Source organism: Phalacrocorax aristotelis, chromosome 6 (assembly GCF_949628215.1).
Source record: "Phalacrocorax aristotelis chromosome 6, bGulAri2.1, whole genome shotgun sequence".
Classification (NCBI taxonomy): Eukaryota; Metazoa; Chordata; class Aves; order Suliformes; family Phalacrocoracidae; genus Phalacrocorax; species Phalacrocorax aristotelis.
Genome location: NC_134281.1, coordinates 56,104,886 through 56,129,248, shown reverse-complemented (window position 1 = coordinate 56,129,248; position 24,363 = coordinate 56,104,886). Strand labels below are relative to the sequence as shown.

Below are 24,363 nucleotides of genomic sequence, written 5' to 3'. Positions count from 1 at the left end.
AGGACTCTACAAAAGAAAGCCTTTAAAATGTTTTAATTGCAAATTTAGTCTTTCCAAGAGCTACATAACAGTGGTATTATCCATTGACTAATTAACCATGTATTTGAGCAAAAAAATAAAATAACTCTCAGCTACATGGACACAGTCCTGCTTGCCTTAACTAGATGATGCACGTAAACGTGTGCACATACAGAATTAAGAAGTAATTTAAGTTTGTTGGATTTTGTTTTTCCTTTGAGACTGGTTGCTGTAACGATAGATTTACTTTCAAGTTTACCCTCAAACTCTCTTGTAAGAAAGAAAGGGTTATAAAGGAAAAATAATTCCTAGAAGTAAAACCTCTTGAAGCTTTCTGACTCCCGTGACACAAAAGGACTCGATGCCTGGTATGTTTCTGAGTGGGAGGTCCAGCTGATTCTTCTACTTGGATGCAAATCTCCTCTCCCCCTCTCTTGCTCCCCTAACTTTTCCTTTGCACTTACCTACTAAATATAGCATGGGCTTTCTCTTCCTCTGCTGCAGCCTGCAGAGATTGCCTCAGGTGGGATATGGCTGGTGAGGTGCAGTCGGCCAATTTCAGTTGCTGGCAGTGCAGTTTGCTTTGCAGAGTGCCAGGCTGGCACTGCAGCCCCAGCAGACCACGGAGCAACCCGGAATAAAAGCAGGGCTGCTTCAGCTCAGCAGGGTGCTGAGCATCCAGGAAGGGCACTTACATGAAAGCTGAGGGCCTGGGAAGTCTTTCATCTATCCAAAACCAAACCCTTTTTACACTGACTCATGACAGCTGGTTATGACGAGGAAATTAAAACTAATTTCAAAGTCACTCTCGGGCACAATTGTCAGGCTTTCATTCAGGAAACTCTCTGAACAAGCACTTAACTTTAAGCAGGTACCTAAATCCCATTGAGCAGAACAGGATTTATACACCTGTTTTAGTGCTTTCTGGGGCAGGGATGGCCCTCAGCAAGTGGTATGTCATATTCCCAGGGGTCCCAAAGTCCAGGTGGCTTAGTCTCATTCAGGTTTAATTGCCAGTGCCCAGCCAGCGCTGGGATCACACCACCACTAACCACATTTTTATTTTAGCGCGCATCCTGCCGTACTGCAAACCTGCCACAGCCCTGCAGGCAGCAATCCTGCTAACGAGCTGCAGCACGGAAATCTGAGCACGAGAGCCGCCTAAGAAGGTTCACAGTCACAAACTGCCACTGTGGATAGCCACGCCGCTCTTTCAAGCCATGAACAGCACATTAGAGCCGTTCCTTGAAGTTACAGCTGGGGCTTTTTTCCTTTTTTTAATTCTTCTGATGACCATCACTGGGGTCCTGGCACAGCCGTGATAGCACTGGGAGCCCCAGTCCTCTCGTACCACAGAAGCAGTGTGTGCAGAGGGGGCACATTTGCGGTAATCTGCCTTTTACAAGATACAGATGAGCCTGCTCAGCAGCAAAATTAGCATGCTGAGAAGAGCTCTTCTCACCCGAGAGTAGCAAACTGCAGAGCTGGTGGGAGTAGAAGGGAAAGGAAAAGGGGAGGTTGGCAATATGACAAGTAGCGTGAAGTATTTTTTTGAGCATTAACACTGACCTAGGCAAGACACAAAGTTGAAAAGTAGCAAGCATTTTCAATGAAGAACCCTCCATGTTTCATAAACTTCCATTCATTCTTGTTACTTAATTGGAAAGCACAACCAGAGTTTTCATTTCTCTTCCTCTTCCTCTGCTGGCAAGATGGGAAAGAAAACAGAAAGAAAGGGTCACCATTAAGCTTTCTAAGGTCTTTACTTTTGATACTGTGACTTGCTTTGGTTATTTTTTCATTACTTATTTTCATTAAAATAAAAGGTCTCCAGAAAAGCATTTGTTTTGGTTAAAAGCAAAATTAAATCTGATCTACCATTGAGGAAAAAAACAACTGACTCTAAGGAAGACAACCTTCATATCACTGTGCGTACATATTAAAGAGGGCATGTGCGAGTCAAAAATGTACCGACAGACCAGCATAGGTCAGATCTATGAAAAATAGAAAAGGATTTTTAACAATCTTTCAGCCCTCTCTTTATTAGACCTTAATTAAATCAATGGGTCAAAGCAACAGAGGGGAAAAAATGGTTCAGCTAGGGGACACTGATCAACCCCTTTCAGTGGACTAAAAGATCTCTCTTAAGCAAGAGCTAAGCTTCAAAACAACATCTACCTCATGTAATATGTAAGCATAGACATTATGTCTTAAGAAAAATTATTTGTAGGACTACCTTTTCTTGAAAATAAAAACCTATTTATAAAAAGAAGTATTGCTAATAATCACAAGGTAGGTCAGTGAGCATGCTTGAATGAGGATAATCAGGCAAATCTTTTGGGTTTTGGTTGAACATCATCCTTACACATGTTGTGAACTTTAGAGAACCCAGTGAGGAACTGAGCACCAGCTTTGAGTTGGTTGGTGGTGTCGGATTCAGAGGATGACACAGCTGTGTTGACCATTAGACCCATGAGTAGTAATTGAACCATTTAACTAGATTAATTGAAACTCTGGATTTGCCCTTTTTTGTCCCCGCAGACTTTGCCGAGAAAGCTGAACCCTCCCTAAGATGCAACCCTTATGCATGACAGAAGGGACAAATTCAATTACGTCAACACAACCTCAGTAGCATCAGCAAAGCTGGAAGGCTTCATCCCTGTGATGCAGGGTGGCGCTTGAGCCACTGTGGCCAACATCACTGACAGAGTGAATGCTGGCAATGCAGCAACAGAGTCTGGCCCCAAACTAGCAGGTAAACCCCCTGCAAGAGCTGTATTGCAAACACAGACAAGGCTGGGAGAACATATTGAAAGAAAAAATGGTTAAGATGAGCATTCTACCTTGAAGACATAAAAGATTACTTGTGAGGATATTCAAATGCTAAGATACCACCCCTGTCCTTCACAGCATCCGTACAGCGTGCTTGCACTGCAGAAGCCAAGCCAAGCGGCGAGGACGAGCTGGCACCCAGCATGGCCGTGTCCCTCCAAACCAGCACAAGCCCAGGGGAAGGAAACGTGACTCAGAGCCGGAGTTTTCTCCCCTGCTCACCCCTGGCTGCAGGGGAAGTTGACTACCCCGTGCCTGGGTCGTGGCCAGGGACAAGGAATGCCTCCCTGGTTCCTGTCCCTCTCCTGGGTTTTGTGCAGATCAGGGAAATCTTGAATACATTTGTCTGATCCTTACTCTAAGTGCAGACCCAGGATCCAGGAAGCTCCTGTTATAGCCCTACAAAAGAAAAGAGAGATTTATTGCCTTCTTGATCTATGCCAAATTAGGAGACAATCTAACATCCTAAAGACAAAATAGTAGACTTTAACCAAAGTGTGGCAATCAGGAATTAACAAAGTCCGATACCAATATTTATCTATTAAATAACATAGAATACCTCAAATTAGGTTACAATTGCAAACCTGCTGTTTCAGGTCCTGTTGGTCGTGGCCAGTTCTGTAACACTACTAAGGGAACTACTCTCCCTCTTGCCTGAAGAGCATTTGGAGCCATGTTACATGTGCCATTTAGCCCAGGAGAGCGGTCGTCTCTCCAAACCCCCAAACAGTTCTGTGCAGTTTTCATGACAGGATGCATCCAGGAAATATCACCAGGTTGCCATACAATATCTTGCCTTATTACAATAATTATTTGTCTTCACTACTTAAACCACTGTTGCATGAGAAAGTTAATATTTCCAAGCCACTGGGTGGGATACCTTTCCTGGAAAACATGCTCTCAACAGGAAACCCAAACACAGTGCTAGAGAGTTCTCTTAAGTAGATTTAAATAATTAAATCCAAAATTCTCAAACCACTCGCTGTTTCAAATTTATTTCTTTAATAACAAGCTTGTTTCAGCAACACACTGGATTAGGGTTTCATTTATTCAAAATTTAAGGTCTGTCCCACTCTGAGTGTTATTTTAAGTATTTAGGGGAATTTTTGTGCTTGTGAAAACGAAGAGATTGTTGCATTATAAATTCATTTCCTCTGTTATTGCACAGGCCATGCACTGTGCAGCTGTGAAAGCGCCGTAAGAGCCCCAGCAGTGTCCTCATGCTCAACTTAGACGGGCGAGCCTTTGTTTTTGCAGAAAGAGAAGCTGGCCCTTTCTTACATCTTCAGCTACAAGTACTTCCTAAGCAGCGATGCCGACACCGCTCGGTTGTGCCGAGCGAAGAGCGGGCTTTCAGTGACAGCAATGACTGTGCACTGGGGAGGCGGCCCAGGCGCAAACAGCCGTCTTCGCGCAGGACTTCCAAGAGGGGCTGAGCCCGGCGCCCACAGCGCTGCACCAAGGGGCGTAAGCAGCTCCTCCAGCAGGTGTTACCTCGTAAGGAAGGGCTCAGCCGCGCTTGCCATCCGCACGGGCAGTTTTACAAACAAGCAAGTTTCTTATACGTTCCTCATCACCTCCAGGCATTCATATTCTTTTTAAGTACAGGAACATTAATTAGATTTTGACCACAGACCCCGGATTTGACTTACCCTGACAGGGTTTCCATTAGTGTAATCTGTAGGGGAATTCACTGTTTTAACATCTGTGCGCCTAAGGCCTATCTCACATTTACTGCCGTGGTCTGAAAAGCCTCCCTTGTACGGCTGTGTGTTTCTTCATGCTCCCAATTTCACAGAAGTCATTTCAGCACCAAACGGTAATTAGCAAAGGGATGGGCCTCAGCTGACATGAATGCAATTTATTGTTTTCCACAAGGCCCTGAACCGAGCAAACAAAGAACGCAGTCTTGCTGTCTGGCATTTTATTAACTTGTATTGTGCGACATACCTTACTGAAGGGAGATCTCCGAGTAAATGCAGCAGCTAGTATGCAGTAACATGCGTGCTTTTGAAGAATATTAATTTCAGTTCAATTAGGCAAGTTTTGTGGGACCTCAGCCTCTAAAATAGGACAGCCACTTTTATAATTATCTTCTGTATTAACTTTATCACCACCCGACTTTTTACATAAATGCAACCTTTCATCTTTAAAATGCCAACACTTCTTCAATTTTGGCAACCGTACAGCATTGCTAATTATTTGCTCATTATGTGTGGTTAACTGATGAATCATTAATAAATGAATGAATGGCTAATATATTTTTATGGTAATTGGAGATATAACTGATTGCAGACTTCCTTTGCTTCTCAAAACTGCCCTGAATGAGCAGTAGCTACTTAATTGTTTACAGATGATATTTATGCCACTGACAAGCTCTTCTCATCGCTGAGGTTTACCAGAGGTGAGCCCCCCCCGTGCCAGCCGCCGTGGGCACGGAAGGGTGATGCTCTCCCTTCCCTGCAGCTTCGCAGCAGATGGGCACATGCACACAACTTCGGACGGGTTTCCCACCAGCTCCCCACGATGGCTGGGAGCAGGAGGACCAACACTATCGCATTTATTGTCGGCATTTCCAAGTAATACCATACCGTGACATGGAAACGATACCTTTCTGCAAGTGTTCTCCTGCAGTCTGGGTGTCTGCAGTGAGTACCGCAGACAGGACAGAGAAATCAGGCTCTGGTGACATTTTGTTTTACCTCCATACCGTGCATTACAGTAAATGGCTTATATAACCTCTCGCTGCCAGTGCACAGTTAATGAATTCAGAGATAATTGCTGGGTTGATTTCTCTCTTTTTTTTTTTTTTTTAATAACCTATCTTTCCATAAATCATTCTTAGAGTACACAGTTCCAAAACACAGCATTTAAATCTGCTTGACAATTCAAATCAAAAAGAAAAGATAGCAAGATGGCCAAACAAGGCTCCTTTAGCTATGCACACACGTCCTGAAGATCAAGTTAAAAATGCAAAGGAGATTACCAATTCTTAATTATAATTATTTAACCAGGTGGGTAGTTTCTCTAATGAACATTTCTATGAAAACAGAATAACTAATGACGGTCTTAAAGAAGTCTTTGTCTTCCCGTGTACTAATGATCACATTTATAAATATGCAGGAAGGCCCCCATGTACATTGCTAATGATAAGTAATTAAGCACCAGGCGTCAAAAGCTATAGAAAAGGGTCAGGGTAATGCAAGAGAAAATTAAAAATGCAATAAAATAAGTTGTGGAGCAAGATTAAATTTCTGGCTTCTGGAGGCCTGGCTATAAAGAAATCTTTGCCCCCTTCAGTATAAAGCAGGGCTGCTGTGGGGTATCAAAACAAAATCTTCTAAGCACTTTCATTAGATTTTACTTGCCTCTGTGCTTGTACTCATATTAAAAACAAGTGAACCACCAGCCATTTAAAACAGACGCTATATTTAGTAAAGCTGCAGTTTCTCTCAATGTTTATGAGAAATCACTGTAGCTGAGATTATGACTATCACCAACCTCCTCAGAAGCACTTCAAAACTTCTGACAAAAGAAAACTGGGACATAGTAAAATCGAAAACTGATTTTGTTATTATTTTTTTAATGCGGAGGTCCACCCACAAAGGGCCCGTGGTTCGATCCCTGACGGGGTCCCCACCAAGGAGGACTCAGACCCGAGATGCGCAAAGGGTTGGCTCGAGCCCACACCTTCGGTTCAGCCACTGAACCCACACCACAGCCTGTCTGGAAGCATTAAAGGCAGTTTCCAAATTAAAAGAAACAGGTTGTCTTTGGTAGCAAAGACATGTTTGCCTCTAAGTGTAAAGCTGTTAAATTCGGGTAACGCTGACATTCTTTCCTGGGAGCTCGTCATGGCGTCCTCTGGCCACGGCTCCTTGCCACGGCAGATCTCCCTGCGCCAAACCTCAATTTTCTGCTGCTGCAGTTCAACAAGATGACAGTCTGGGTCTAAGAGAAATAATTTGCTATTATTATTTCTCAATGAAAGCAGAAATTAAACTTGTTTTTAAAATCATGGTGAGGAAACAGTAAAGCGGGGGGGGGGGGGGGGGAAGACAGAGTGAGGGGAGCACAGACAAGCGCCGTCCCCTCACAAAATGGCCATGTTTCTGTAGCTGCTGCAGCCCTGCAGTGCTGCGGGGCCACGGCCTCCCTCGCCACGATTCCCCACGGGCAGCAACTTCACAAGCTTCTTGGCCTGATCTCAAATTTAACCAATAGGTTAGATTAAAACGCAGACAGTCCTCGTATTTAGACCTCATGGACACCATGGCATTAATTGCAGATAGTGCTGTGGCATTTATTTCAGGTGAAACCAGTGAGTCTCCTGCATGTCTAGCCTTCCAGGACTTCTTTTTGAAAACAATCTTAATATTAGACTTCCAAACTGACTTTTCATTGCCCCAGGCCGGCTATTTCTAGCACGGCCTTTAGCCTGGCCGTGGCTCAGGCTCTCACACGAAGCACCACGACCAGAAGAGCGTGCAAGCCCTCACCGGGCAGCGCGGCACATGCTGACAAGTCAGCTTGGTTTTCACTTTTATGGGCTGTGCAGGCCGGCCTGCCTGTTTGAGCTGTTTCATTTTGTCTGCAGCCGAAAATCAAATAACCTGAAATAAAGCCTTGACGGCGAGCCTCTGTGGTACAAGCGAGCACGCCTGGCCCAGTGAGCGGAGCGCGTGCTGCTGCGTCGCGGCACGTGGCCAAGCTCCACCTGGGGCTGAGGCCCAAATCCACCCCCCAGAGGCAACTGTCCCCTGAAAAATGTCCGCAAGGATATCTCTGAAGGAAACATCCTCGGGGAGTTCACGATCTCCCGACAGAAGACTGTCGTCTTCTCCCCTTGGGGGTGAGCCCGCACGCGCGGCTGCACTCACTCTGCCAAATGCCACGCAGCCCCACGCCACTGCCCCATGCAGCCCCACGCAGCTGCCCCACGCCTCTGGGACTGCCCATGAGGGATAGCCCAAACTGCCACGGTGTTGCTGCCATGGCCGGGGTCCACAACGAGAGGGGACAAGTGTCTGCGTTGCTGCTTGCAACCGCTAAAATACAAGAGGGATAGGAAAAGCAGGTATTGAATTACAGTTATCTTCAATTAAAAAAATGTTTGTCTTTGAAAATACATATCTGTTACTGACAAGCTCTGAAAACCACTGCTCCAAGCCTGTCAGTAAAACCAAATGTTAAATGGAAAATATTTGCCAGGATTTAAAATTAGACCTACACATTACTTACAGATGTTTCAATGAAAAACACTTGAAACTCAACCACATAGAGTAATAAACCCCACAATGGTGTATTTTTTTTATACTTCAAGTTAATTTTTATTATATAAGTAGCCATACGAAGAAGCCATTGCATACTGCTTAAATTAAATGTGGAGGAATGAAATCAGCAGTATCCCTTTACAGCATATGGTCCAGCAAATCAAATTACAAAGCTTTCCACATCTCATTAACTGCAATGAGTACAGTGAGATTTCTAATAAGTCACTTCTTTTTCATGTGAGAGGTGAGCAGTGACTTATTGTAAGTATTCTCACAGGATGACCCTTGCGCTGAAATTAAGAACTAATCTAAAATGGGAAAGGTCATTTGGTCAAGTCTGATCATAACATTTCCTCGTTATTGTTTTAGTTGGCATTGAAGCACATGCTTTCCCGGTGCACCAGCTGAAAAATGCCTTTGATAATTTCACTGACAGCGAGTAACCCACACACTGCCATTTAATGAGTTTGGTCAGGATTAGCTGACAATAAAGAATACAGTATAAATGTTTTTATAGAATGAATTTTTCAGCAGGAAAATTTCATATAGGCGTACTTAACTAATTTATTTGCATTTACCACTGAGATGTCAGTCCAAGTACCACTCTGGTGAATACTCCTGGTCCCCAACTAGACAGCAGCCTCCTGAATCTCACCCTCCCCTTGGAGGTAACCTGCTCCCTGCCCCCCGCTCACAGCCCACCTGTAGCCACGGCTTCAGTTGCAGCGGGCACGCCAAGGAGAGAACCGCATTCAAACACTCACTTCCTCCTCTGCACAGAAAATCAAATCATCATACAAATGCTCATCATGTGGCTTTGCTTTATGTGGATTCCTGATTTAGTGGCAGATCTGGTCCAGGAACTGAGGCATTCCTGGCTCCCCATCTTGGGCTCAAATCTCTAACCTGAACCCAATCTCCCTTCCGCCATCAGCCTGAAATTGTTTGCTATAGGATATGTTGACTGTAAAAACACAGCACAGTGCACAATGAGAGAAACATCTCAAGACAGTGGAAAAGAGAAAGCTCAGCCAGGCCAGCTGAAACACTTGGGAGGAAAATCAACAGGCTGTTTTTAGCAATTACAAAGTTGTTGGCTGATCTGATGTAGCTGGGCAGGAAATTCCATAGTTTTTGGAAACCATTGACAAAAATGTTCTGGCACTTGTGTTCTCCATTTTGTACTTCAAGAAGAGTTAATGCACTGTGCCCAAGAAGTTCAGCATGCAAAGGAAAATGGGAGAAAGCGTTTCAAATAAATATGGAGATGCATTGTCTTCCACAGTAGAAGAAAAGTATTGCGACTTACTCGAAACCTCCTGACGCACCATTCTAATGACTGGGCAGTAGCGGGAACGTGATCGTTCCCGCCAGGACGTTTCACTTGGTTATTAACCTTGTGGAAAATTCTGGAGGACTGTAAACCAATCCTCAAAGGATGGATTTCTTATTTGGTCTAAAAACACTGCCTTATTTTTGTGCAGCCACTACTGAGAAGGCTGAAACCAAGCTACTGTTTAGTTTAATTTAATTCCCCCTTAATGTTCATTAAATACTAAGTTGTTATTTTAGGGCGCCTCAAGATGAGTTGCTAGAGCTAATTTTTGGAAAAAGCAGTGTTTGAGCGCAAAACCCAGCGTGCAGGGGATGTTCACATCATTTCCTTTGAGCTATTTTAAGCATCTAGCATCGAACCTGTTCAGAAGCCCTGAGGTCCGCAGGCCCATGAGTGGGGACCGATGGGCGCTTACGCCCAGGTCCCAGCAAGAGGGGGACAGGGGCTCAGAGCACCTCCGTCAGATGGCAGGCAGCCATGGGCTTGCCTTGAGCAGAGGCTAAGCCCAGGATCAGCGGCAGCGAGGAGGAGAACAGGAGAGGGAGGTCGGGCACCGCGAGGCTGTCTGGTCCCACCACCCCACGGCTGCACCTGTGGGGCACCAGCTCCACTGTCAGCTTGTGCTTCCCACGTCCCCTCAACAACAGCCAAGGCTGCTCTGACCCTGCTTTCCAAAACACTGGGTGGGTTGGGTGGTGTTTTGTTTAAGTTGCGTCTGAAATATTAAGGGGGTGGGGAAACTTTAAAAACACGAGTTGGAGCAGTGACACTCAGACTGCAGAATGCCTGAAACAACAATTTTTTTTGGCAAACATGGACAACTCTCACATATCTCACTAAAATTAACTTTTGACCTCCAGACCTCAGAGAGTCGGAGTTTCAAAAAAATGCAGCTTTGCACGATGTGCGCTGAATTACTGCAGTTCTCACGTGCATACAATTGGGTAATTATGTTTGCAAAAGTTTAAATTAATTAAGGCCAGATAGAACAACATACTTTAAAACAACTTGAGTTAAGCTGAATGCAACAAAGAATTTACTGAATAAAAGCTCAGCCTCTTCCTTTGTGCAATCGTCACGTTGCCCAGAGTAAAGTCCTTCGGCACCCCCAGTTATGCGCCACTGTCTTTAGCATCTGCTGAAGATCTGCTGCAGAAGGACAGCGTATGATGGCACAGTTGCAGGGCCTTCAGTGAAAAAGGATCTCGTTTAAGAAGTCATTTGCCCCTCTCCACTGAATTCATCTGATGCTCTTGATTGCGCCTAGTTACTACATTTATTTAACTACATATAGACATTCTGGGCATATGGAAAAAAAAACGGAAGAAGCCAAAGTGATGATACACTTGAACGCAGCACCCTGCAGCTGTTCTTGAGGGATTAGTTTTCAAAACATGGGGACCCTTTAGTGAACTTCTGGCTCCCACTCCAAGCTTGACCAGGCTGGTCTGCATGAAAGTTGAGGGCATACAGCGTGGACACGAGGTCACCCTCCCAGGCTCATCAGAGCCACAACTGAGCAAAGCTATCACTTTCTAAGCACCAAATGTAGGCAATTGCTATTAGCATTTCCATGCATGTTTTACTTTAAATAGTTGCTGGTTGCTCATCCTTCCCGTAGCTGAAAATTACCTACATACCTAAACGCATACACTTGTTATGTGCCTGCATATATTTATTTTAAAATAGCTTATGCATATATAACACAGAGACACAAAAGTTCTCCGATGCTTGTTCCTGGAGGGGTAATAACACAGAAATATTTAAGATGATTCAACAGTGGACGGCTCGGCAGATGTCTCCAGCGTGGTGCAAGACATTAACGTCTGCTGACTCATCATCGGAGTTAATTCTGCCTGGCTCATGTTCCCGTCATCTCAGCAGCAATTTAGTACTTGGTAAATTTTCTCTCATCAGGAGTAAATGTTATCACAGACTTGTGATTATGTGCTATTTGAAACTGGTAGAGCTAAAGCCATGTGTGATAATAAAAGGTAATTGTTTACCTTTGAAGTTGATATCTACGGCCTTCGCTGCGCTCTGCAGGAAATTGGGCCAGTCCACGACCGCTCGGGTGGCCAGGCTGCATCTGACACCCCTCGCCAGGGCGTGAAAATGAGGTGGGTGCACGTGCAGAAGATGAAACAAGCTAGCGGCACTTTTATAGACTTGTTTTCCCCTATTGAGTGAAGCCGAACACAATAAAAAAAATTCAGTAAGGAAAAGGTTCCCTTCTATTTAATGTAATGACATTGCTGGCTAGTGTGGAGTAATCAAACTTTCTGCCAGGATGAGCGATGCAATACCATCCACGTATCCGTAAGCATACCTGAGCATAGATGCAGGTGTCACGGTCATGACGGAAGGTACGGGAGCGCATCAGCATAGGGCTGCCCGGTGGCTTAAGCCCAGCCCTAAGCCAGCCGCGCTGTTTTTGTGGGGTCCTGCCACACTTTGGCTGCGAGCAGCATCCGAACACCCGAGGCCACAGTTTCCTGTGCGTACAGCCACCATCTCCGGGGACACAGCGCGGCCATCGTCACCTCCATGCCTGGGACAGGTCACCCCAGCATCCCTGCAGACAATGCACTCCAGCTGGTGGACATGGTGCAGGGGACAGCATTTTGGGTGCTCCAAGGGCAATTGCTCCTTCAGCAGGCAGAAGCTGGGGTGCAATTTCACACCAACCTTAGGAAGAGGAGCCATCAGTGCCCAAACCTGGCTCTCCAGCGACTGGCCTGGCCACAGGGAGCCACAAGCTCCAGCTACCACGAATTCCCTGATCTAAGAAATACAGAAAGGCGTAAATCAGAAATACCAGTTGAAGGGATTTAGTGTTTGTAACATATGCTATTAACATGCTGTTAGCTTTCACAACTCATTTTCAGGGGATTATAACTATTCCTAACAGAAATGGCCAGGGAGATGAGAGGTCTCAACATTTTTGCCTGCTTTTCCTTATTCTGCCTTATCCTCCCAAACAATCCACACTGGAATTCATAAATAAAGACATATGCACATTTGGAGCATGTTCAGATCAATTATCCCACATCTTTTTTTTGGAGCTGGGAAGAAGGTATATTGCCTAAACTCTAATGCCTGTGGATCTTTAATATTAATGTGATGCTCAAGAGATAATTACTTCTCATGAACCGGAATGAGTCTGGCCAAAAAGGTTGAACACATCCAAAATTCAGCTGATTTCAGCGCAGCTAATTCTGGTTGAGGTTTTTTTTTTTCTCCCCCGCTGGACACACTGCCAGATGTAATAGAAATAAGCCCCACTGAAACTGGCTGAGGATACATATCATATTCTGATTGGTAACAGATCTGCGGATTATTGGAGGGGGAAGAAGAAATTACTAAAAACCAAAAGTCAGTTAAAATACCATTATGGCTCAGGCATGACCCCCCCCATGAAATGAGAGTCTTTCCCAAGGAGGATCCTCAGATGGAAACATACCTCCTGCCCTGGCACAGGATCTCAGAAGGAAGCGAGAGGAAACCGTTTACTGTAACCCTGCCCATGGCTGAACGCAAGAAAACGCTGGCGCCAACGGGACTTCTGGAAAAAGAAGAAAAGATTAGGTTTGGATTGAACTAAAATCGAGGAACGGCAGACCTGTGGCAGTACGCTTTGTGGGTAACCTACAGGGAACAGCAAGGTTCAAAGCCAGAGTGAATAAAAGCTGCCTCTATCACTTTACAGAGGGAGAAGCATCTCAGTCTCTTGTATCAAGGCACGGGAAGAGGACAGCCCTCACGTGCCTCCCCTGCTAAGCAACACTGAGCCCAGCTGCCACCAGCACGACAAGTTAATTCCTGCAGCCTGGCGAACGGCTCCTCACCGTGCGACTGCCCAAAACGGGGCTGGGAAGCGGGGAAAGGAGCTCCCGGGCAGCCCAGCTCTGCCCTGGCTCCTCCATCCTGCGGCGGATGAGTCATGTACGGAGCCGGAAAGGAAATAAATGCAAACACATGGCAGTCAAAATGGCTTTCACAGAAAAGAAAACATTGGGCTGGAGCTGCTGTAGGTGTGCAGCACGGAGTCGGTCCCGTGTGGGACGGGCATCTCTCTGCGTGCAGCTTTGCACAGCCGTCTGCCATGGCACCGGGAGTGACGAACATTTCCTGCCTTGCTAAAGCTTGGGCTATATACCCCATTTCTTCATAGCTGGGCTTTAAGTGTTTGATTTACATGGTCCTGTTTGACATGAGAAAGGCTGGAAGAGGGGAAAAAGGGGCAGCAAAGCAAAGGGAAAAGACAGCAACCCTGGATACAACAGGAGCGGAGGGAGGTGAGAGGAAAAAAAATCTAGCTGGAAAGAGTACATCCGTCTACTTCTAGTATTAAATGCAAATATACACTTAAAAATATAGGTTACAAATTCAAATCTGGAAACATAACCCGTGCCACTTTTATTTCACTTCTGCATACAAGGGTTGTTTAATATTTTTTAATTGCACTATCATATCCTCACCGCCCTGCAAAGAAAGGTGGCAGCTGAGAGATTAACCGTGGTGTAGCAGATCCCTGCTACAGGACCTCTGTTTCCTTTGCTTTTGAAGAAGGCTTTCTGCCGAGCCTGGTGCTGCTTCTCCCCACGATGTACCCCTGCGGCTGCTTTTGCTGAGCTTTCTGCTCTGATAGGAGTTTAAAAGCACCCATAGAACATCCCCATGATTTTTATTTTGGTGGTCTGACAGCATCTTCCCAACAAGTTAAAGGGAAAAAGATTACTGTTTTCAACAAAAGCCCGCAAAATTTGATGGGACAACAGACAAAAAGAATTTACTCTCCTGGCAGACTTTCTCCACTCCCCCTCAGAATGATGTGACTTTTTACAAACCGTGCCAGTACTGCAGCCTCCTAAAAAGTCATTAACGGTGTTTCTCTAAGCACAGTAAAATAATGAATTCTACCAGACTCCTCTACCAACACAGTCTGGACCTTGTTATGTGTTCTTGGGCCTTATTCCTTTTACCACCTAGGAAGACCTTTCCATTAACAAAGACAACGCCCTGTTCTAATAACACAACGTGTCTCCAAAGTCAAAGAAAATACTCATGATTAAAGATACTCACGGAGCAGGGCCATGACTTTTTAAATGCCTGAGTGATAAAATCTTTCAACCCATTAATATCAGGACTGCTTCAAAACTGGGAGGAATTCAGTAGTTATTGCCACAAATACTCTTCATACGTATAGCGTACTCTTGGATACCAGGTTCTTATTTTGTGACGAATACACACATACGTTTCGGGTGTAAAGGTGTAAGAGAACAGTCAGCCACAGCGTGTTTTCTTAGCATGAGGCAAGACACTCTGCTCAGCTTTTGCATAATGATTCAGCCATGATTTTAAGTATTCAGTTCTACTTGTATGACTTCTTAAAATTCCCTGCAATATAATTATACTGATGGGAATGCAGAAAGATAATTGCTTTTAGAGAAAAGTTTCTCTTTTGTTTCACATTCATCTGGCTTCCATAAATAGAACAAGAGACCTTGAACAGCAGCAATATGCATCCATGTGTCTCTAGTTATTTACTTACAAAGCTAGACCTTGACAAATGTAATTTGTTCAATAAAATTAAAAAGGATGCACAATAATTCATTTAGACAAAAAGGCTTGAAAAAGAACGTCACTGGGAGCGTGCCTCATCACTGGAAGTGATCAGCTGATTCCTGAAGAACTGGCAGGTGCTCTCCTTTCGGAAGGCAGCAGTAAGGTAGTACTTCGGGGAAGAAAAAAAGTGAGCTAAGAATCGGAGCAATTCTTTATTCAGGCAATAACTATACAAATTAGATCCATGAAAGCCAGAGAATGACTGTGCCTTGAACCCTGTCTGTGTGCATAGAACAATGGAGAAATTAATAATTAAATCTATTACATATGCTCATAACTCAGCACAAAAGATACTTCACTAGCTCAAACAATTCTGCATTTTCATTTGAATAAAGCTTTCACACATTTTTTTCTCATTATATATGTATTATATTTTAAATTTAACAGCTTATTTTGTTGCCTTTATGTCTTGAATTAATAAGGCCACACTTTAATGCACTAATGCTGAATAGCATTAGCATGCTTTACAGTCATTACTTGGGGGAAAAAAAAAAATCCCTAGTTTCCCAGTGGTGAAATCAATTTGCCCATAACTTCCTGTCTCTCATAACTTCTGCTAGCAGAGCTTGAAACTTTGTGCTGCTTTTCTTACCAAAAGACTTGTTTATACGTTCTGGCTGTGGAAGGGGCAGGATCTGAAGGTAACACTATTCTGTGAAGTTTGCACAAACAGTTCATGAACAGGCCGATATCTTTTCAGCCAGTTAAAGCAATTAGCAGGCCAGATACAGCGACCTAATGCTATTTCCCTTGCAAGGAATAATTTAACCTCAGAAGCACAGATGGCTCAGTGAGTTCTGACCCAAAATTATTTTCCTTTGGCCGGGCAGGGGGACGCAGACACCCACAGAGCTGGCAGGGGCGCGGAGGAGGGCAGGGGCTGGAGGACCCGCCGACTTCACCCCTTCCCAGCTGGGAAGGACGACCGGCTGCAGCATCCAAACGCTGAGGGTGGAGGGAAGAGGAGATCGGAGAGAAAAACTACTGAGACACTTCAGATGTAAAAATTACCGAGAGTTCCTCCCAAGTCCTTCCTAGACGGAGGCTGACTCCAGGCCCTCGCAGCCTGCAGCCCACGCAGGCCCTCCGAAGGCTGCCAAGTCAAATAACGCTAATTGCATTACAGATTGCGAGCAGAATTCGCTGTTCTTTTCAACTAAACCGAAGACTTTCCATTTCCATTTTGTTTGGGGAATTTAAGTGGCGTGCGTATTCCTACCGCCGGCCGGGATATGGGGTTAGGAAAGGGGTGGCAATTGCTCACGCAGAGACCAAAAGCAGATCTGTAAACTTGAGAAACCAGAGAGGGGAACTGAAGGAGCACACTGGAGACTGTCAGCTGTGGAAATAGCCACCTTGGTGGAGGCTCGCTGCCCCTCACACGCGTTGGGCAGCACGTCCTGATAGGGCTGGCTGCACCCCAGCCCAGCGTGGGGAGTGGGGACACTGCTGTGGCTTGCCCACGGCAGGCGCCAGCAAACCTCCCGCCCCCCAACATGGGGCACCTGCACCCACACCCACGCTCCCCGGCCCGCCACGGGAGGCACCGCTGGGGTCAGCCTGTGGGGGGCACCGAGCCACGGTACAGCCCTCACCCACCCCCGAAAATGAGAATTTGGGGCAAGCAGCGCCGAGGCTGCTCGCTGGGTGCCAGCGGGGGGAACACCCCATCTCCGGGGGCACAACCACGGCTAGCGGTGCTTCCTGCGGCAGCACGCAGAGGAGTGATTTTCAGCTGTTGCTAGCATCAGGGCACAAAATTCCCCCCCAATTCCCCAATACATTTTTGAGAATATTTAAAAAGGTTTCATAACTCAAGTAGGAAAACCAGACACCCATATTTAACTCAAAAACTTTACATCATCCCATTACTTCCTCAGAAATCTATAATACAGAAATGCATGCATGTGTCCTGTCTCTTTTTGCTTAGCTGCACATGTCACATTCAAAAATCTAACGCGACGCAGTCTGGAAGTACTTTGCAATTATTAGGATGGCTCCTGTTATCTGGCAGCTCCAAGGAGAAATGAACTCCAATTTTTAGAGCGAACAGAAATTCTGACAAACCCTCCCATCATTCATTTAATACGGGAAGACTCTAGTCCTCTTGAAAACCTCTTCAGGATTGCTAACCTCACTCCATCAGCTGCAACGTAATATACATTTCGCACTGCAGCATCCCTTTCATTGGTGTTTCAGCTGAACAGAGATGTTATACTGTCATGCTTATTTAAGCAGAAGGGTTATCACTGTTCCTTCATACAATACTATATAGCTCAAAGGTGCAATAAGAAGCCAAGAAATATGCCAAAAAGGTTTGGGAAAATAAACAACGTCAATTTGCTCCTTTAAGTATCATCATGACAAATTTACCGGGCGGCTGGTGAGATAAAATGCAGCACTTTAAATACCTAAACTAATCAATAGAGAGAACCGAGCGCACAATCCATTTTCTGAGAAGGGCAACCTTTTAAGGTTCATTCTTCATTCGCGTAAATGCAATGCAAGGGTCGTTATTTCACTGAAAGCAACCCTCCGTTATATTATAATAATTAGGCTCGATTTAGCACAAAAACCGGCCACCAAAAAAAAGCCACCTGACTTTAAAAAAGGGCTAAGCCCCGGAAATAAAGATGGGGCCGGGGTTTATCCCCAGAGGGGTAGGAGGGAACTCCCACCCCTCGCCGGGAGCAGGAGGTGCCGAGGTGAGCTCGGTGGTCGTGGCCGAAGGGGGCAGCCGCGGCAGCCCCCTCCCCACCCCGCCCGCGTCAGCCCCCGCCCCGCGCAGCTCCCCCCCCACCCCCCCCCCGCGGCAACTCGCCCCCCGCCCGCCCACGGCCGCCCCCCCCCCCCCCCCCCCCCCCCCGCCCCGCCAGGCCCCGCCGCGCCCCCACCCGCGTCCGCGGCGGCCCCGCCGCGCCGCTCCTTGGGCACCATCTAGTGACGGCTCGGCTCCTCCGCAGCCGCTGCCAGCCGGTGCCGCAGCCCAGGGGGGCCGTTCCGCTCCCCGCCGCGCTTTGGAGCGGGTTTGGCTGTGCGGAGGCCTCCCAGGCCTCTGCGGGGGCCTCCCAGGGGCCGTGCGTTCCCTTAACGCTGCGGTCCGCTGGCAGGAGCCAAGGGCGAAGGGCGGCGAGGCGGGGGCAGCGGGTGGGGGGTAAGAGCTTCTCTTGAGTTTGTCCCTGCTGTTTCATAGAACGGTTTGGGCTGGAAGGGACCTTTAGAGCCCATCCAGGCCCACCCCCCCTGCAGTGAGCAGGGCCATCTTCAACTAGACCAGGTTGCTCAGAGCCCTGTCCTGCCTGGCCTTGGATATCCCTAGGGATGGGGCCTCCACAGCCTCTCTGGGCAACCCGTTCCAGCACTTCACCACCCTCATTGTGAAAAATTTATTCCTTAAATCCAGTCTAAATCTCCCCTCCTTTAGTTTAAAACTATCACCCCTTGTCCTGTCACAACAGGCCTTGCTAAAGAGGTTGCCCCCGTCCTTCCTATAGCCCCCCTTTGGTACTGAAAGTTTGTCCCTGCTGAGCTTGTCCCTGCTTGGGTTTGTCCCCGCTGAGCTCTCCCAGCTCCCGAACTCGCAGCCCTGCAGCTGCCTCCCACGAGTTGTTCAGAGCCCGGGAAAGACTGAATCTAGCAGCTAACAGTTTATCTGTCCCCAGGTTCAGCTCTGAACACCGCCAGGTTAAAAAGCAGGCCCTCTGGCAATAGTTAGGGTGACAAAAAGCACAAATGCTCTCTCCAGTTACCGGTCGTGTCACCGTAACTACACGATTGCCACCCCCTGAAAAGGGGAGGGGGACAGGTGAGAGCCTGCACACAAACCCAGGCGCAGGCATCACCCTGGGTGCCCGCAGCCTCCTCTCCCTCCCCATGCCCCACCAAGATCCTGTGGCACCTTGGCACGGGCCGAGGTCCTGTCGCCACCCCTGGGCTTGGGCAGCCACATGGGGGTCCGTGTTTGCAGAGCAGGGTCTTGGCAAAGAGCGGGTGAGCACACGGCCTCGTCCCACTCCGGCACCACGCTCCCAGGGCTCTCCGGCAGCACAGGACTTCAGTTATTTGTTGGCCAGAGCACTCTGTATGTTAGTGCCAACAAAAAAAAAAATTCCTGTATGCCCTTGGGGAAGCCCCTGAATCTTGCCATGCCTCAATTTTCCCCTTTATAAAACACAGCTATTTACTTTTTTTAACCATATAATAGCACCGTAAAAATCCAGCGCCATTTCCATTATCCTCATCTCTGAATGTCCCTCCTTTTCTAACACACTACCTGATTTCTGTCCTGATAGGCTCAACTGTGACTCCATCACCCTTCAAATATTGCTTAGAGTAAAAGACAAAATGCCTGTGATTAATCGAACAAAGAAGCTCTTTGCAAACCTTTCCCTGGAGCATTCTCCACTGTGTCCTAAGTGACGCCAGGGAGCACCGGCATCACCATCTGCTGAGGTACAGCACCCGAATGGGGACCGATACAAACCACCCCCACAGTCCTGGGACAGACAGGGCTCTCGCAGCCGCCGGCCCACCACACTGTCGGTATTCATGCACACTCAACTTCAGAAGAAGGAAAAGGATTAGCAGCACTTCTGGTCAAAGCAGAGGAGATAGCATGAGTTTAGAACAGCTTTCCCATGGCGGCACAGGAAATCTGCAGTGAGATGGAGGGTATGACCGGAGACTTGTGATCACGGCTCACGCTGGGAGCAGCGAGGGGCCACCCCTTCAGCGGCAATGGAAGGGCACACGCACTCGCTTCCGAATACAGAGCGAGTTTAATGCCATTCCTCGGCACAACCTATCAGCAACATGGTTGCAACTGGCCTAAAAGCTGAATTAAAAGTGAACTCCCTCTCCAGTATTTGCAGTGGATTTCTTTGCTTTTGACTTTGTTTCTCATAAGCACAGCATTACTTAAATCTAGTGAACTGAACTTCAAGAAGAAAATAATTTCTTATATCTATTTATTTAAAAAACCCACAAAACAGATCTTTTGCCTTCCATGAGAGTCACCTGCAACACGCAGCCACGGAGGATCTGTCCCCTCTGCGTGCTGAGCGCCGGTGGTGGCCAGCAGCAGTTCCAGACAGAAACTGATTTCACTGGTTTTCTGAAGGTAAGTACATTGGCACAGATCCCGGCCGAGAAGCCAGAGCGAACACAGGAGGCATGCAACATCTCCGACAAGGAGGCCAAAGGAGGTGGCAGAGCTGTGGGACGCTGCTGGGCTGGCGGGGAGGGGATTGCTCGGAAGCAGGGGCAACGGCAGCATGCTCCTGGCAAGCACCACAGACGTCATGTGTTCTGGACAGAAAGATCCTTGTATCCCCATAAAAATGGAAAAGCTTCTTTTGAAGGGGGCAGGGGGATGAGGGGGACAGGACAAAGAGATGTAGAAACACCCGGGTTCAAACAAAGTTTTATGAGAGTTGGAGTGCACTCAGCCTGTAAAACAGCCTAACGGTAGTGGCAGGCCACCGTGTGATGCACTGCCTGGGCAAAGGTATCTCATGGTGGTGTATAATCAGGATATGCTGCAAGTTTTATGAGAGGGATACCACTGTCAACAGGTGATTGAATAGCTTTTCACATAAGGAGCAAATGACAGACCTTGCCAGGGATCACCAAGGGGAAAGACAGAGACCGCCATTTACCTTGACATGTTTCTTCCACACAAGCCAAACTAATTGCACACGTCAAAAGGAAAAGGCAACGCATGGCTTTCGTCCGCTCCCGATAACGATCAGATAGGGCTCTTCCTGTCTTCTCCAGCAGCCCTTCCTCCAGCATAGCATGCAGAGGAGGAAGAAAATACAGCTTTGAAGGTCAGGTAATGGCCTAATTAAAGCAGAATTCCGACTCCAACGCTGCAGCCCTGCCCTTTTAAAGCACAGCGCTGGGTCAGGCTGTCAGTTGTGGTTTAGTGCACTGGTGCTGTTAGCACACCCCTAGTAATATGCTCTTTGGCTTAACGTGGGTCATTTGACATGCAGGTTTCTAAATAATTGCAGCAAGTGCAAAGAGAAACGTGTTAATTTTAAAGCAGTTATTGCCCTGTGAAGGGCGCCTACCCCCAGCCCCTCTGGAGACGGGGAGAGCTTTCAGAGGCTGTGAGAGCAAGTCTCACCTTCAAAACCCAAACCACAGAGTGGATGATCAGGGATGGGGGGGACAGTACAACGGCCTTTGCAGCAATGCTCGGGCAGAGTTTACATCTGTTGTTTGCACAGACCCCTAAGAAGTGTGCTGCAGTCCCATGGGCATGGAAAGCCCTGGGGCATCGCTCTCTAAAGCAGATGTGATGCTACAGCCCTCAGCTTGCAGGCCCATATTTATGATGGCCCAACAGTATTTCTTTAGCGTGTAGGAAAAGGTAATGCTGCTTTTGACAGCGTTACTGCATGGCAAGGGCACAGGTGCTCTTGGGCGTGTTTTTAGTTAAACATAGGCCTGAATGTATAGCAAAAACTTAAAGGGTTTTTTTTTTGCGTGACCTCAGCCCATATTCTTGTGCTTTCGTTTTGTATGACTGGTCCTTGCTGGGGAAGGGGAAGATGCTTGCTTTCTTTTTCAAAATGAAGCAAAAATAACCCTGGTAAGTAAAGATTAGTAGAGTTTGAGCAAGAGGGATGTTAGTCTGGGAACACAAGTGGGCAGGTTCTATATAATACGAAGTTTTCTGCCTCTCCCCAATACTTCCCACCGGCTGCATGCTTCACCACAAGGGTATCCAAAGCATTCACTAGACAGGGCTCTGAAACACTGCTGTTCTCAACGGCTACAGATGCCTAAAAGGATCAGATCACCTTCTTTGATCTTTTTCTCCGTGGATTTTAAAGTGGTTAATATAGCAGACCAACGAAGAAGGTAATTGTGGCATTTCTTTTCTCCAATCACACAAAACTTCAGAAGCACAAATCAGACTTAGGAGGAGAAAAGCAGGTGCAATTGCTGCGCTCTAATCCCCTGACGCTGCCAGCACGGACCCTTTTCCAAATGAGTCAAAGGAGTTAGTTCCAGCTTTCAGAAAGTTGCTGTATGTTGCTTTATTTCCCATTTCAGGGGCTAGGATTTTAATTTTGGAGTCTTAAAGAACATCTTGTACCCTGATATAACAACATCAATAACTCATGACCAGCGCTGCAAATACAGCGCTCCCCAGACACCCACACCTGTTCTTTGACCCTTCCCGGTGCCTGAAACATGACAGGCAAGTACAAAAATTAAATCCCGTATTAAGACATAAATTATTATTTTATTATGTTAAAATGCTAGAGGTTAGTACACGTTAATTGAGAGCATTAGTCATGCCACAGTAGAAAGTTATATGGGAAGAAGATTAGCAAAGAGACATAGGAGGAGCCCTTGCAGGGCTCAGGAGTTCTCAGCTGAATTCCTGGCTCCCCCACAACGTTCTTGCATACCTGCATGCAATTCACCTATACCAGCATCCCTGCTATATTTGCAGGCACCACACTCCTGGTTTACGAGCGCAGTCAAAAGCCCAATCTTGCCATTATCTCAGCGCAAATCAATATCGAAACACCTCAGCAGGCATACCCAACCGGGGCAAAGCCCCGTTCCTCAAAATTGTTCCTGTTTGCTGTACCCGATGGCTGGCAGCAGCGTTCTCGTTGCCGGCAGGAATGGGAATCCAGCGGGGCCTTTCCCTCCCCTGCACGGGCGTCCCTGCCGGAGCGCCGGCGGGCCCACGCCGTAGCTGGGCGAGGGGTCAGCCTGCGCACAGGCAGCAGGAAGGATCGGAAGGTGCAGTTTCTCAGGACAGATGAATCCCACCTGTGTTTCAGTGCCTTACCTCTGATACAGGATTACAGTACCAGGTTGTCTAACAAAAACATTACAATGGACAAGAGGACTCTATTCAATACTATCTGGTAATAATCAGATATTATGGCAGCCACATGCCAATACTGCTTACCGACACAGGCTTCCCTTTGATCTACAGCACTATCGGTTTATGTGCCAATAAAAATATTTATGTGCGGTAATACTAACACAGCTCTTACACCAAGTTATCTACAAAGAACAAGCATCTATACTGCTCTGAAGCAGGAAAAGAAAGCTCTTACCTGATGGAGAAACTTCTCTACCGGATAGATGATGATGACGACAGATGCCCAGAGATGGCTAGAAAGACGAGAAATGCAAGATGCAGGAATTCACCTCCTCCGTCTACGTTAGTCTACTTGCTTCGCACGTGCAGGGTGAAACATCTCTTTCTGATGAGTAGCTGCGGGGAAGTTGCTTAAACTTCTCAGTTATGCTCTATGTCACCTGACAGACTGGAAAATAACCATTCCTAAAACCGGACACCAATATTCCACAACTAACCTTCCTCCTGCCTTTCAACAGGCAAATCTTCGCCCAGCAGCCAGTGTCGCCCACCACCTGCATGTTCTTCACAGAAATTGAGGATATGAACAAATGTTGCTAATAAATCTTATTTGATGCATTTATAGACAGCTGATCTATTGGTAGCTGAAGCCTAGAAACAATCTGCAGAACCCAAAGAAACACTCGTAATCTGAAGGGACGTTCAGAGACTGGAATCCTCTCAGTTTTGAAGTGATGTGGGTGAGGTTTTGCGCCAGCTTTGGGCAGGTAGAGAATTTGGCTTTGTTTATGTTGTTTAAACATTGTTTTGCAAAAATCTTCTAGGATTTTGTCCCTGTCCTGGTTTTTATGGCGGTGACATCAAATGAGAACCAGCTATTTATTCCTTGAGGGTTCCCCTTCCCCCTGCCTGATTTGGGCAGAACAGCAGTATGGGTTTCTTTTTGATTTATATGGAAAGAGGAAACCACCCTGGGCAAAAAGTCTACAGTCAGCAGAAGCGGCACTTTGTCTTCAAAGACTTAAGACACAAGACTCCCAAATGATTAATGTTCCTAACTCACATTTTTCTTGCAGATGTGACTACAGAGGAGAATATGAAGAGGAAATGATTTTAAAAAATTGTTAGAAATATATTTTCGTAACAAGGAGCAACAGAAAACGATTTCCTGGGGGGCTTTCAAAACATAAAACCAACAATTACAAACTCAGATGCCAAACTGTGAATGGATGGTAATACCTTGGCAGCAAAACTAGATATTCTGCTTTCCTAGAAAGTTATTGATACTTGATCAACCTGAAAAAAAAAACAACAAACAACCCATGAACGATTTATTAGATATCTACATATTAACATAACCACCTAAATTCAGGCTCTGCATTTGAAAAGCCGACAAACAGTGTTATCACACCACTCAG

The 24,363-nt window shown here is 46.5% G+C and overlaps 1 long non-coding RNA gene across 2 annotated transcripts; it reads right to left on the bottom strand.

Moving 5' to 3' along the window:
* Positions 1-5,685: 5,685 nt before the first annotated feature.
* On the bottom strand, positions 5,686-19,611 carry LOC142059334 (uncharacterized). Of its 2 annotated transcripts, XR_012661289.1 has the most exons (4): positions 19,471-19,611; positions 12,923-13,024; positions 11,789-12,243; positions 5,686-6,801 (listed from the first exon to the last, which is right to left on the bottom strand). It is a non-coding gene; the product is annotated as an uncharacterized LOC142059334 (long non-coding RNA). The 2 variants fall into 2 exon arrangements; XR_012661288.1 differs by lacking the exon at positions 5,686-6,801 and having other exon boundaries at positions 8,174-12,243.
* Between the last annotated feature and the right edge of the window lie 4,752 nt (positions 19,612-24,363).